The sequence below is a fragment of the Tympanuchus pallidicinctus genome, unplaced genomic scaffold (genome assembly GCF_026119805.1).
Source record: "Tympanuchus pallidicinctus isolate F22 unplaced genomic scaffold, pur_lepc_1.0 scaffold8, whole genome shotgun sequence".
Lineage (NCBI taxonomy): Eukaryota > Metazoa > Chordata > Aves > Galliformes > Phasianidae > Tympanuchus > Tympanuchus pallidicinctus.
Genome location: NW_026294802.1, coordinates 9,255,119 through 9,271,176, shown reverse-complemented (window position 1 = coordinate 9,271,176; position 16,058 = coordinate 9,255,119). Strand labels below are relative to the sequence as shown.

General features: G+C 34.2%; 1 protein-coding gene and 1 long non-coding RNA gene across 2 annotated transcripts in view; one reads left to right on the top strand and one right to left on the bottom strand.

Moving 5' to 3' along the window:
* The window catches only part of LOC128073538 (uncharacterized), a 90,196-nt gene extending 75,231 nt beyond the window's left edge, over positions 1-14,965 (bottom strand). The window contains exon 1 of the long non-coding RNA XR_008202755.1: positions 14,838-14,965. This is a non-coding gene — a long non-coding RNA (uncharacterized LOC128073538). The remainder of the gene's footprint in view (positions 1-14,837) is intronic.
* Positions 1-16,058, top strand: part of IGF1 (insulin like growth factor 1) — a 55,334-nt gene that overhangs the window by 7,064 nt on the left and 32,212 nt on the right. The gene's annotated exons all lie outside the window — the stretch shown is intronic.

Below are 16,058 nucleotides of genomic sequence, written 5' to 3'. Positions count from 1 at the left end.
TTATTAAAGTATAATAAAAATTATAGTAAGTTCTTTGGTAAAACAGCTTCAGAACCTCATATCAACTGTACTTCAGAATGCAATATATTGTTGGAAGTTTAAACGTTGTTCAGTAACAGTATGTTTAAGAAGACTACATTGTTTGCAGAAGTAAAAATGCAGTGAACTTTTTTTTTTACAGTGAAGAGGACGTCAATTTAAATTGTATTTTAAGCCCTCTATTCTCATCTTCTTGTATCTTTACATAACGTATAATCATGGATTATGTTTGTCTTTAAATTGCTCACAAAGTAGCTCTGAGGGAAGGTGGGAAGGTTTTCTTCACTAGAGACTTGAAATGTACCTTTTAGCTGAGGTGGATCTCCTGGTTCAGATTCAAGGCCAAAGCTTCTGACTATTTCTTGGAAATTGTAGGTGGAAATAAAGATAGAATTAATTGTGATACTTTAGGTAGACTACCCCATAACCATATAACGACATCTACTACTAGGACTGGAATAAAGTTTTGTTCTTTGTATACTCTGCTCATGAAAACTAATTTCATAGCTATAAAATGAAATTCATTACAGCTTCTGAAGAGATGATTGAGCTGCTTACCACACATGAAGACAAGTATTGACTTCAAGAGGAAGTCAAAACATGTTTCTAAAACTTGTGTTCTTCAAGAGGTGGATTAACAGGGAGTATTTTTAAAGTTATTTAGGGGAAAACAAGCATTTACTTCTTAAACTAGTCAAAAAAATAAAACAAAATATCCTTTTTTTTCATGTTAGTTGAATTTGATTGAATTTGATGGACAAACATTCATTCTAACTCGTTTTGTTTTCTAAGGTAAAAAACAAAAATACACACACACAAAAAAAAACAGCAAGCGCACTTTGCTCTAAAATACTATATTCTCTTTTCATCTAGTTTCTTCTCTTTTGAAAATATTTATTTTCCTTTCCCATTACATGGATAGTAGTTTGGCTAACAGTATATGCAAATGCCAATAAAGAAGTAGTTTGCCTATTTCTTTGGATACTTTTGATTGTTCCAACCTCTAAAGCCCAGGTTCAATGACAACAGTAATTTAGCACAGAGATGTAGCACAGAGTATCAACTTCAGGAATAAAAATGAGTCTTCTGAATCTAAAAGCATCATTTGCACAGAAAAGGAGGAACTGAATTTAGAAACTTGACAGTACATAGTTTGTCTCATATGAGAATGGAGGGAATGGAGAATGACCTAGCACAGGCTTCTGTGTTATAAGTGTGAATCTTTAACTACTCCATATCTGTAGGAACTATGAGTCACTAGCTCCTCTGTGTATCTCTGATTGAAAGAAACTGTAATGTTACCAGGAATGGTGTGCTGAAAAGCTGTGGTGGACATAGATCTCACAGTGTCAGTGACAGACTAACACAAAAAAATATTAGTTGTCTTGGCTATGTCCACTCAGCAAGATCTGAGAGTGTTTTTAATTTAAGCTCCTTGGTTTGGCTACATGCCCCATCCATGTCCACATCCTGCATCCATGGAATATTTCAGTCTCTTCCTCCCTCTTACCCTCCTTACATCTTACAGGGGAGTTGTAGCCTAGAAAGGAGCTAAGGTGCAATTCAGCCAATCCCAGAGTGTCAGTGCTCAGGGAACCAGAACTATAGATGCAGTTACTGACACATTTTTGTAAAACAAAAAATAGCTGGGGCTTCTAGAGTGATATCACTGTACAGTCAAATAACTGATTGATGTTTGGAGTATGCTATGTTGCCCAGTGTAAAAAATCACTGTGTAAATTCTCTGAAAAAAAAAGTCTGTCTTTAAGATTATTTTGTTCTTATTTACCTTATTAAGAATGACTAGAAGGTACTCAAAAAAGCTAGCCTTAGTTTAGTGAGGTTAATATTCTTAAGCTACCTCTTTAATAACAGAAATGGAGATTCATCTTTCTCTATCCGTAGATGAGAGAACGAGTCTGGGAGGATTTAGCTTTTAGCATAGACTAAAGTTAGACTGTATGTAAAAGTCTCCTTTACAACTAGTTCTTCTTCTGTCCCCAAGAATTCCATTTCCTTTCAGTCCTTTCGCCATGAGGGACTGCAGTAGTAATTATAATTTTGAGTAGAGCAGAAGCAAGACATTGATCAAAAGTTCATGCTGAAACATCTCTGAGATAAGTCCGGATTACTAAAGCCAAATAAGTATAGTTTCTTCAGAAGTTTAATTTACATATGTCCTTATTAGGTGTTAGACATGGGAGATGCTAGTGCATTTTATGTTTGCCTTTATCTATGCACTAGACAAAGTTTCAAATTTGATCTCAAATCACAGAAAGCTGTTATTTGAAATTTAATTCCTCAACTGCAGTTAGCTATATGTATATTTAATACAATGTTTAGTCTCATGTTGGATAAAATCACTCAAAGAAGCACTCGGCAAGACCAGCATTTATTCTTGGCATAGATGCCCCTCTTACTTTTCCACTGAATCTTAAATACCAAGAAAAAACCCTTCACTGACTTCAGTTCTGGCATATATATTATGCCAAAACTTTGCATGTGGACATCTTCATTTGTCTGGTACTAATAATGAATTAATATTTGATCAACAGCAGGAACTGTTGCAAAGCAAACTATTCACTTTACCAGAAACACAGCCTCTTGATTAAAACTCTTCCATTAACTGAGCATCTAGGGTAATCTATACCAAGTACTCATTCAAAGAAGGAAGTTCATACAGCCATTTCTCTAAAGCTTATTTGGCATTTTAGTTCTTACACATCTGTTCAAAACTCTCTCACACCCACTGAAAATCAAGTAGACTTAAAGCTATTTTCATTTCAGAGCTTTTCTGAAAAAGAATGCCTCTAAAATTATTTATAAAATTATACTCAAATGCAACATTTGTCTATGATACAAGTTTAACTGATCAAAAATACGACCGCAAATGAAAGGGGTACCAACAGTTAATTCATTTTTCATTCTAAAAATTAGTACCAAAAAAGGAGCACACACAGCTGAGTATTTTACATTCAATTTATCCCTGTAATATTTGCAGGATCTTCCATGTCAAAAAGAAGAAAAGGCCTTCAATTCATACTTTTGTGTGTGTGTGTGTGGTACTTTTAATCCAAAGTTACTATTCAAGATACAGCACAAGTAGTGGGTTTAATTGTTAAGTGACAAGCACATTTCATGTTTGGATTAGTAAATGAAGTTCTGAAAACAAAATCTTTAACAGAGATACAGTCTTCTAACGGCAGGAACATATGCTGCTCAGTGTGTAATTCCAACCAATAGAAAACTTTACATTGTCACTGTATGCAAAAGTTGCCTATTTCAACTAAAATACTCTACATTCGACATGTACATGTGTATTCTAACTGTATCCAATACAGTCAAATCTAATGTGTTTTTCTTGCTCTTCAAAGACAGAGTGTAACCTGTTCACTTACCTCATACCAAATCCTTTGTTAATAAAAACTAGAACAGCTGTATATCAAAGAAATAATATCAAGTTATGCCTTATAGGGCCCATCTTTCTCTTTTCTGATTCTTCAGGTAATTTGTCTGTTTACCATCTTATTTTTGAAATTCAGCTATGATCTCATTTTGTCATCTATGAAATGTAACTGCTACAGAGTAAGAGAATGACTGCTGAAGAAGATCCTTTCACTTTCTTATGTTCCCATGTAAGTGTAGGAGTAGAGAAAGCATGCTGTTAAAGCACTTTCTGTAGAAAACTATGGCCTACTCCCAAATCTGAAAGTGTATGTTGTTTTATATATATATTTTTTAAAAAAATATATATATGTATATATATATATATAATAATTTGTTTATAGTGTTGGCACAGTTTCTTGATAAGCACAAGGCTTTGAGTAAGCAGCAAAAAGAATGGGTTGGCTCAGACCATTCTGATTCAGTCCAGCTCTGTGAACAAAATGGCTTTCTTTCAGAAAACGAATATTCTAACAATACTTCACAACTATTTCTTATTTTTTATTATCTCCAAGCTGATACTGTCAGCCACTATAAACAGCAGCTTCTAAGGAAAGTAGATACTGCTGAAAATTGTTTTGACTTCAACAGAATGTTCATTAACAGCCATTTATTACTAGGCAATGGACAAAATATTAAGTTCCACACACAAACTCTTTGCTTCACGCCTTAGTATTTTAAAGAATATTTTCAAATGGTAGGAAAAATATAAGCGTTGTGGGGAAAATGGTAATGAGAAGAAATTGTAATCTGAAAAGATGACCACATTCCTAACTAGCTCTGATGGTTTTATGGTACTGTATAAAAGGCACCTGAACTACAGTAGAGATATTTCTTTAAATATACTGAAGTTTTCTTTTAACTCAGAGACATCAAAAGGACTGGATGAAAGCTTCTACTATTACAATGAATTTTTAATAGCTTTTTTTTCCTGTAACTCCTTATTGATTACTTCAGGTTACATGAAAGCTAATAAGGACAATTATTTTAAGTTAACATAGCAAATTTAAAATGAATATACTTCATACCTTGAAATTGCTGTAGTCAAGTAAGATGTAATAATTTGTTTCTACAAGCCCTGAATTCCTGAATTACTAGTCAACAGGTCTTCCATGAAAAAACTTTCCTACGTATTTCAAGTTTTATGTTTCTTTCCATTAAAGTTTCCAGCCTTTCACAGACATATTTAGTTTGGCAGGAAGAATCTGGTGACTCACAGACTGAAGAGATTTGAGAGCAAGCTACTGAAAATGTATCTAATTTCTTCTTGTGTAATTTGGGAGCAAGCTACTGATAGTATGTCTAATTTTCCTAGTTTAATCAGATGTATTATTGGCAAATACATATTCTGAATAAAAGCCATGTTTATTTCTGAAATATATAGCTAATATTAAACCTCAAAACACCATTAATCCTTGCTTTTAGAACACTTATGTTTTTTCCTAATTGTTTCTGGCATCATATGCTAAATCAATGGCACCGAATGAAAACATATACAGTCCTAAAATCATTTGCATTATGCTCGTATTTACATTTTCAAATTCAGAAATATAAGCTTTTTCTTGCTGATTTTTTTTTCTCTTCTTTTTAAGGGAGAATAGAGGTGTAGGAATAATTGGTGATGTTATTCCTCTGTGATTCATATGGAGAATAGATGTACTAGAAGGGCTCTCATATTTATTTATATTGATTCTATTGCTGCTTATGCCTCTTTTCAGACAAAAGTCTCTTTCAAATTAAGTTCTTTCTAGACAATCTATGACAAATGTATCATTTTTATTTATCCATATACAGACTGAACTTTTCTGAAAGATTAAGATTTAAAAAAGCTTGATCCAATACACAAGGAGATTTTTCACATTCACTCCATCTACTCTCAGTTTCTTAAATGAGATGTTGTAGTTAGGAGATTACCGAGCTCATTTTACAATCTGTGAAAGGAGTCAGAAGCTTTCAGATCTCTCTGTAAGTTGTGGATATGCCATAGCACAAACCTTTCCTTCTTCTCTAAATTAAGTAAAGAAGCTATGGCAACTGCAGGCTTAAGTTAGTTAAGTTAGTTGAATAAAGATTCTCTATTAAGTCCTAAATTAAGGTGCTCTCAGAAGGACCACACAGAGATGTGTCGAGCTTGGGCTGCTCCTTGTCCTTTCTCTGCCTCAAGGTTTCCCATAATAGATAGGTTTAATACATTCTTCAAAGGACAGGTGTCAGGCTACTCCTTAGGAAGCACTCTGGGTACTCTACAAGACGTAAATAAGAGTGGTGTTGATAATGAAAATATGGTATTAATACATTTCTATTAAAAAATAAAATCTTAAAGTAGTATTTTATCTGCATTCTATTAGAATAATATATATATATTGTATATATATATATATAATTTTATTGCTGCAGTTACCAAGGTCTAATAAAAAAGCATTTTCCCATCTTTATTGGGTAAGTGCCAAAACTATTATCCTTTATGCTCCGGCCATTAACTTTTATTCTGTAGCCTTTATCTTAGCTGCGTGTATAGTAGTCTGCTAAGAAACATTCAAGTAGGAATTTGTATTCAATTCAATCCATTATTTACTGTGAAACTCAAAAAGAATAGCTTCTTCTGTCTCTGTTATTTATCCATATCAAACATTGTTGCTAACTTAAGTGCTGATGATCACTCATGTAGGAATTGGATTTTTCTTACTGTGAACTATGTTCTGGAAAATAAGTACAACTGTAGCTAACCTAGTAAGATTCAGGTAAAGCTTGAAATCTCTAGCTGAAAGACACGCATCTTGCATGTGTTTTGAGACTAGATGATCTTAAAGGTCTTTCCTATCTTAATGATTCTATGATTTTATTCTATGAAAAATAAGTAATATTCCTTCATATTTTATTCCCTGCATAATAAGACAAGGTGCACTTATCCATGCAACAAAAAATGAAGCCATTTTTTATACTGCTATTCACAACGATTCATTCCTAGTCCTATGACTGTGCATGGCCCGGCAGTTTTCTAAGACAAAGAGACAATAACAATATTTGAAACCTAGAGTGATATTTAAACACAGAAATCATACCTCATTAAAGAAGCAATTTCTCCATTGAAATGTATGAAGTACCAGAATTGAGGATGATACCAGAATGATGCTCAAGTAAGGTTTGAGATACTCAGTGATAAATCAGACAGTTTGAAGATTTAATTCATAACTACTCATGATGTTTTAAGATCATATATAAAAGCAAATACACAACTGAAATAAATAAGAATCCTTCCTGAAGTACTTAGCCATTCACTGACTTGAATCAACAGCCCAATGCCCCTCTACCTTCCTCACTTCAGTTTCTCCCTTCACTCAAGATGATACAGAAACTCTATAGGACCACTCCAAAGATAATTGCATTCTGTGACCTTTAGAGTGATGACTTCACTGGAAACATAAAATTTCTGAAGCAGCTAGGAGAGTAAGAATTAGTAGGTCATTTGGATTGTGACAGACTGTTAATATGAAATATTTTAAAGCAATCAGAGAACCATAAAAACAAAACAAACAAAAACCAGAGAAGTTATGCGTTGTACTATTCCCAGTTAGTTGACTTTGGGGAAAATAGAAATGAGGGCTGTGCTTGTTTATATAGTGTTCTCTGATTTCACAATTATATATTGATTTCCACATTTAAAAGTCATGCAGGGTGATCTTGTGTAAGGTACTTGCATGATCTTGTATGATATACTCAAACACTCATAAAATTCTGTCTCTATTTAAGGAATTTAATACATTAGATCACAGAATCACAGAATCACAGAAACATCAAGGTTGGAAAAGACCTACTAGATCATCCAGTCCAACCATCCACCTATCACCAATAGTTCTCACTAAACCATATGCCTGAAATAATAACATAATAATAATATATAATATAGCTATAATATAGCTATCCCAAGATACAATTATTTCAAAAAGTGGAGTAGTCTAACTAATGTGTTCATTCAAAAAATAACAGGAAGATATTTTTGTTTTGCAAAGAATGGAACAAAATTCTATAACAGCACCTCTAATGGCTTTATGTGAACTGCTATAATTTTTGCTACATAATCATTTAGTTTTTGAAAGCAGTAGGACAACTATTTCCTGTTATCACTAAGAAGATTTACAAAATGAGCAAAAATTATAAGTGGTGATATTCTTACTGTCTGGTGCTCTTTTCAAACATAAATTCGTATTCTAATATTAAACAGGTGAACCTCAGATCTGTGAAATTACCTAAATTTTTGGAATGAATCAGACATTAAGCCCCTATCAAGAATCAAATAACCGAGTTATCTTTATGAAACAGGTGAGAGGGCCGTGGCTTTAATTTTTGTAAAGATATAATAACAAAAAAAGCATGTTTCTGCAGTTTCACATTGCAGAAGAAAAAGAGAAACACTGTCAAGGAATAGCTGTTATGTAGTATAATAGGGAACGAAGATATATGTTACCAGAGAGGGGAAAAATAATAAAATAATAATCAGGTATTTTTTCTAAAATTCTGATCCTCAAAATACAAGAAAAAAAAAAAAAAAAAAAAAAAGCTTAAGAAACAAATGAACAGCTTTTTTCTTTCATTTTGCTTTGTTTTGTTTTAGTATGTGACACTAAATAATCCAGGATAGCCTTGTTCAGGAGTTCCTTCACTTTACAATCCACTATTAGGAATCAATGGACTCAAGATTATCTGCTAACTTCAATTGGCTTTGGCTCAGTGCAATGAGGATAGTGTGAGTTAATTTGAGGAGTTATCCATATTCACCTAAGAAAACAATGATCGATTTTCCTAGACCTTTTTACTATAAGCATAACTGGACCACAGATATTTTCCCTTGACTGGATTCCCACAGGTTTCTAACCAATCATCTGTTTTTCCTAAGAGCTAACAGCTGAAATTTTGATATTTTTCCCCTTTTATCATAAACATAGTAAATATTATTTATCTTATGCAATCCATAGATACTTCTCGTGCCTGGTAAGAAAAGGGAAAATACACATTGGGAAATCATTTTAACATCTGGCAATAGCACTGCAAATCAATCTGAGAGCTTTGTAGTGTAATTTTAAAGTTCATCTACCACTTGTACATGACGTAAACTATTAAGAATACCAATTTATTCAGATGTTTGTTGAAATGTCTGAACTGTCCTAGGTTTTGTGGCATCCAAATGCCTACATCTGGAAGACTGAGACAAAATTTTAGAAGCGTTGATCTATTTTTAAAATAGTTTATACCCTGTTTTCAAAATAGGGTATAAGTCTCTTAAAAGTCAGTGAGACTTAGGAAGACTCCTAAAGGCATATATGGCAGATATACAAATTTTAATAGGCACTGAAGTGGCAGATAGATACTCAAGAGATTTTCAGAAGCGAGCATGCATCCAAATTTCCACTGAAATAAATGATAGATGGTCCTAGACAATTATTTAATACCCTTCTAGGCAAATACCTTTGGTTTTAGTCACTTTAGTGATTCTGGAAACAGGAGTCAGGTTCCTTCCCTGCTTGTCTTAGTTCAGTTTTGGAACTTACTGAATGCTGGTGAAAGAGCTACCATTATCAACAGCCCTTTAAAATAAGAGTTGGAATAATGACTTAGCTTCCTCTCTGACGTGAAACATACTAATACGCTTAATATGAAATCTTCTTATTTCTAGCATAAGTATGTGAGACATCAAATGAAAGCTAATAATTTCCCAAGTGAGCTAAAAATAATGAAGGCTGAATTTGGATAAGTATTCAAAAGAAGCATTCTGGAACAGATAGTGGTTAATAAGGACTATAAATTCTATATTTCTACTAACCTTATTTGCAAGATGCCAAGGCCTGAATGTGGATCACAAACATTATTATAGGATGAAGACTGAACATGAGAAAAGTAATAATCATTGCAGGAAGTTTGAGACAATTCGTATTTTATTGTTTGGTTTGTCATAAACTGAAAACTGTAATTTAAAATCTCTAAAAATTCTTAGAAGTGATGTTCACATGAGATCTTGTTTTGAAATTCTAAGCACTTATCATTTTCTAATGAAATGAGAGCATCTGATAGCTAAATTTATCACAGTAATGTTAAATGAACTGTATTATAAGGAGTAAGACAATCCACAGGGTTTATTTTAAGTATTAGTTTGTGTAACCACAAATAATGTAGGAGTGTATGAATTGAATGTATTTTTAAATATGTACGGTTGCTAAAACAGAAGAGCTTAATGAAAAAAAAAATAGTGACTGAAACTGTGGTTCTTTAAATCCCTTAAAATCAGGAGATGTTAACCATAATTTTGTCATTTTACATGGTCATGGGTCAACCAGTTTTACACTATGTTACAGGTTTTTTTTTTGATAAAAATTGTGTTCATAGTTACACAGGGATGCATGCTTCATTGATGAAAGAATAAACCAGTCAAATATTTACTTTTTTTCTCATTATCTAATGGGTGGTCTCGTGTCCTATTGATTTCAAAGATCCAAATGCTACAGACAAAAAAATTAATATTTTTCTCATAAACTCTTCTTGAGTGCTCATCACAGAAGTATTTGTTTGTTATGCTCAGACAAATGCATTGCACCATACAACTTCTCAGAAGATTACTTGTTTCTATGAGCATTTACAAGGTTTTTTGACCTACTAATTGTATTCCCAAATGGAGCTGACAAAGATTAATTTGGTAAAGTAATTTTAAAATTTCTGCTCGTGCTCTGTATATTCAAAACAGAATACAAATATCTTGGAAATTAACCTACAGATACAGTTAAGCAGCATTGTTCCTTTTTACAGGGCAAATATGCCCCATTCTACTTGAACTAACAAAGCACTTTTGACAAGACACTTAGAATCAAAAGCAACCTAATCTTCCTCTTCTTTTCTTCAAAACTAAGCATCATTACCCTCTTCTGTTGCCATTACAGCAACAGAAATTACCTCATTCCTGTGAGCTGCACAAATTCCAGAGCAGCTGCTGTGCATCAGCAAAGCACTGACCAGGAATAATTTTCATTGCCAAGTGGCTGGTGATAAACAGAATTCTGTGCAGAATCATCTAAAATTGTAACTGATTGAAATCTATTGGTCCAGAGATCTCATTTTAGATGAATATATTTAAAACAAAACAGAATATAAAACCTTTGCAGCTATATAAAAGCTGAAGCAAATTAGTACAGAAAAGCCCTATGGTTGTTTGCAAAAATTCGTAGTGTGCTGTGGTTATGGAAACACCTCTCGGAGTTACAAGCTAAGCCTTTAGCTGGAATAAGTAACTTCCTGTCTCCAGTAACAACAACATAAATTAGGCTTATCCATTCATGGCTAATATTCTGAAACTACCAACAGGATGGCAATTCATTCAAATAATTTTACAGTGTGAATGTCAGCAGAGACCACCATTGCAGTACTCATATATGAATAAAATGTTTTTCACATATCAACCTGGGCTGCCAATGGACAGTAAACTGGTTTAAAAAATCCACATTATGTGACAATTTGTTTTTTCTTCCTGCTTCCCCCACAAATTATCACCAGTACTGTAAGAAACACTAGGAAAACTGTTCATTCTGAACCACCTAAACAGGTACATACAACAAAACAGTTTTGTTTGTTAAGTCCATAGCTGCCTTTGGCTGGACATTTTCAAACAAAGGAGATGAGAGTGCATCATTTCTCTATTGCCAATTTTGCTGATTTCTTATAGTCTCAAAATACATATAGATGGCTAGGAAAACTTTGATGTAATTCTGTACAACAGCAGACTGTCTTTTTACTGACACAACTACAATCACAGAAAAGTTCTGGATGAAATAAACAGTTGAAATCTGAAAGTCCTGTACAGTCAGTACAGGAGTCAGTACAGAGAATCCACCTTTTCTTTGAACCACTTTTACCTCTTCAGTTTCCATTATATAAGCATGCTATGTTGAAAGCAGAGTCATAATGTTCTTTTAAATTACTGCTTTGAAATAATTTTAGACACATTTAAACTACTGCAATTTAGTTGCTGGCCACTTGATTTCAGTTCAGCCAGTGAGAAAGCATGCGATTCAATGACCCTGAGTTCACTGAGATTACTGGAAAACCAAAACAAGGGTTTGGAAGTCCACTGCTTTAACACATAAAGAAATACATTAAATACTTCAAAAGATATAAAATTCTTAGAACTGTTGGACAGGCTTCTGTGTGTGAACTTTCCTGTCCAAGCAACATTGCTAAATACTGTGACTCCAATCAGAAGATTGACATTATGTTGTTGTGTAATTCATAACCTCATAACTCAGTGTCACTTTTAAAAATACTTTATATGTGCATTCAACAGCTTAAAATTTCAGCTGTCAGATATTAAATAATGGACAGATCAGGAGGTTTATTTTGAAATATGAGTTCTTTATATTTTTTAGAAGGGAGAAAGAATGTAAAGGTTGTTTAGCCAGTGTTAACACTAGAAGCCTAGAGTCAAACAATAATCAGGAATCACCAACTGGAAGGAAAGCTAATCTCATTTTGATGGACAAGAGTAAACTTGAATTTTTACAACACAATTGGGACAAAATGCACCTAAATGCACATAGTAACAAACACCATTGAGATCCTACAGAGCTCAGTAAATGGTATGAGTAAATAGCCAAATTAACACCACATAGGTTAGGCCCAACAACAACAAGCAATGGAGAACAGATGCTCAGAATGTAATCTTCATCTCCTTTTTTTCAAAAGTAAGAACCTTTCCAAAGCATCATCTTCTGCCATTGCACAAATCAACTCATTCCTGAGAGCTGCACAAAGTCCAAAGCTGCTGCTGTGCATCAGAAAAGCACTGACCAGAAATAGCTTTCATTGCCAAGTGCCTGGTAATAAGCAGAATTCAGTGCTGCCAGGTATTTGTAAAGGAAGTGAAGTTCTTTGCTTCAAATGACATACGGCAGGGGCTATCTGCTGTTACCCATAACCCAACCTTTTAGAGTATCAGTATAGCACTTCAGAGGCACTGTGCTGGTCTGATAGAATCTGTGAGATCACAGACATCTCTGAAGATGTTATGTAGCCATTGATGATGCACTGAGGAGACCACTAACAATGTCTTTCTCTGTTATACACAAAAATACAAAATAACATAAAATAAAGGCTTACTAAACCCATTATGCTGCATATTATTCAGTGTGATTTGAGGTTCTCCTTTCACAAGATAAGGAATGATGTTCCCCTTAGAAAACCATCATCTGGAATAGACTGAATTATAGATTCTTTGGTATGAACAAAAGCAACTGTGTATCCACAGTAGCAAATAAAGTAATAAATACCATCATGTCTTTCAACACTTAGCAATAACTACTATTTAAAGAGCTTAAGATTTCTGGGCATATCTTATTTTCAGTATCAAACCCATATTCACTTGATTTCTTTGAATGCTACCTAAGATGATCTTGTTGCTATCCAGTTTCTCGTATGTACAGTGAATTTATTTATCATTTTTGCACCCATAAAAAGAAGCAGTGAGATGTTTAAATGTATGGGTCCAGTAGTACACAATTATGGTTAACACCTTTTTTCTTAGTAATCCATGAATGGATTTCTGAACACTAGAAGTAGGTGTAAACTCTTACCTTTTATATTTTAAAGAACAGATCAAACACCCATTAAACAGACAGCAGCTGGAAGGGCTATGGCTATTTCTAGATCTATCTTAAATAACCTTGACCAAATCATTTTATCTGTATTTGTCTTACTCACCATGTGTGAAAATGAGGCAATGATGTTTATTCACCTTTTAAACGTTTTTAAAACCCACTGATTAAGGTCACCATTCAGATCCATCCAAACACTATTTTTTAGAAGCTTACCCGTATGTAAACTCAACTATTGGAAAAGTTAAAATTTTAAGCAAAATTACACACTGCAGTAAAGGTAATAAATTGCAAGTAACAGTTTCTCAGACTTAAAAGAACAGTTCAGTAAATACAGAAAAAATGCATTTTTTTTTCATAGGGATAAAAATTGGCTACAGCTGGAAGTTAATATTACTGCAAGGAATCCCTGAAACCTTTTTTAAGCAACACTTTAACAGTTATATAAAACTTAACAGCAAGTAGATCACCCAAGCAGGCCCCACAACCTAGTGCAAGTATATGGCACAGGGTTCAGAGGTTACATGAGACCAGCTTTCCTAGCCAAACAAGTAAAACCATAACACTTCCAGGCACTGAAACACTTTTCCTTGGACTTCAGCAGAAGCAGATGTGGGGCTGACTACATACTGAACAAAAAGCATAGATAGAAGAAAATGTCAGGAAAAAACATAAGCTCAGTTTGCAATTTATCCGTAATCATCCTTTCACATGAACACTGGCTTTCTAGTACTACCCTCTTCATCTGAAGATCAGTGCAAATCTTCAAATAATTGGGAGCTTACTTCTTCATGTGTGCTTGAGATTGCTCTGCTAAGCAAACTGATGCAATATTTCAATTTTCATTTTACTTTGGGGTGTAAGTTCTGAGTCATCATCGTTTATTTTTCTCCAAGCCTTCAGCTTGTGTTTTCTGTTTTTCTTCCTGGATGTGTCATAACAACTGAATTGTACCACCCCAGTAAAATGGTAAAGCCCAGCAGACATCTGCCAGTGACAAAATACTGTGCTCTCACTCTAATTCCCCACACATTCCACTCTTCACACAACTTTTCTCGCATCCTCTCAGTAATGTGGTAGAGCCTAGTAAGCAATTTCTTTTCATTCTCCACAACATTCTGCCAACACTAACACAGAGATGAAGCAATAAATCAAGAGTTGCCTCAGAGAAGAACCTACTAGCCTTGCATGTTCTTTTTCTAGCCCAGTTTTTGTCAATATTCCCAACAGGTTAACCTCCCTGAAGTCAGTGACTTCCCTGTAGGTAGGCTATCTGTTAGTTTTGGGTCAACACTGTGTTAATTAACTTTGGAGGTATTTTTTTTTTCAGAATTGCAAAGTAATTTTGATTTGGGAAAATCATTTGAGAGACGTTTTACTCTTTTCAATTTAAAAGAAACAGTTCAAAAGTTTCCGACATTTGTGAACACAAGATTGAAGGGAAAATAAATCCCTTATTCTGAGTTTTGAAATCTCCATTTTTCATTTATAAGAGTTGCTACTGTGGTACATTTGTTTTAAAAATAAATACAATCATCACATATCAGAATTGCATGCAGGAGAAATGGAGGTGAAAATGAGTAGTTACAGGAAAGCATTAAAAGCAAGGCATGAAAAGTCTCATCTCAAAAGAGGTAAACATGATGGATCAGATGAAAACGTAAGTTAAGATAGAGGGGACTTTAAAAGTTACTATTAAAGTTCTGTATTTGGCAGCTACCTTACCTGAACTAGGACTTTGATTCCTTTGAGGGTGAATCATGTTTGAACCAGATTTCAAGGACAGTTCTCCTCTCACAAACGCACAGCACTTGCAATTGCATCCAATTTTTCTTACGAGATCAGGGTTGGACAACGATTGCACCGTGTGTTAGCAAATGCATGTGGGTGGATAGCTATATAAGAATCAGTCCTGCAGCCCTGGTTGGTGCAGACTGTGAAGCAGGCTGCAAAGGATCTCTTCAGAAGTACTCACACCAGTCTACCTAACCACAAAGTAGCCACATCTTGCTTAACTTACATGTCAGCAAAGACCAAGAGCAAATGTTAAGAGAAACCTTCCTTCAACAACCAGGTGGGGAAAAGCCAGTACTGGAAGTTACAGCAGCAGTAAAAAAATGGCAGCAGACATTCTAAGAAACAGAAGAGTTGCCAGATAACGACTTCTTAAGATTATCACGTGGCAGGTATAAAAGCAAAAACTGTGGCAGACTAACTCTTTGGAAAATTGATCTGATAGATACTTACACTAGATTGATAACTATTTACACCTATATTTATTGACACAGTTCAGAACTTTGGAAGCCTGAAATTTTCACTTCATGGAAACAGAAGAGTCGCACAGTAAGGCAGCCATATAGTTAAGAGAAGAAGGTGTTAATTTTTCATAGGGGCATTCTTCTACTCTTATTGTCAGAAATTATTCAGTTGTTTTGTCTGCACCTTTCTTTCATCCTCTAAAAGAAGAAAAACAAAAACCTATTGAAGACCTACAATGCAAAACACCTGGAACTCTGTCATTTAGATTTGGTTAAATTATAACAAATTTAAGGCAGAGATTAATATTAGAAAGTGTCAGGCAATCTAAAATTTAGGTGTTGCTGCCTGCACCAGCTATTAGTGTCACTGTCAATATTATGTGCCAAACAGTCTTAATTTATGTGTGTGACTAACAGACTTTTCATTTTGCTGCTCAGTTGTTTATAGTGTTGCAGGATATTTAGTTTGCTTTTGTAAAAGTATTTAATTTTCAAACACTTACATATGCTGCGTGCAATAAGGCAGTATGAATTGTTCTTTAGGGATTGGGCTGCCCCTCACTGATTCAAGCTTGAGCTTTACCAGATGCCATATCCAGAAGAGCTAATCCTCATTTTTCCTACTTCTACATTCACTAAGTATGATTTTTACATAATTGTACCAGAGCACTGAGACAATAATGAACGA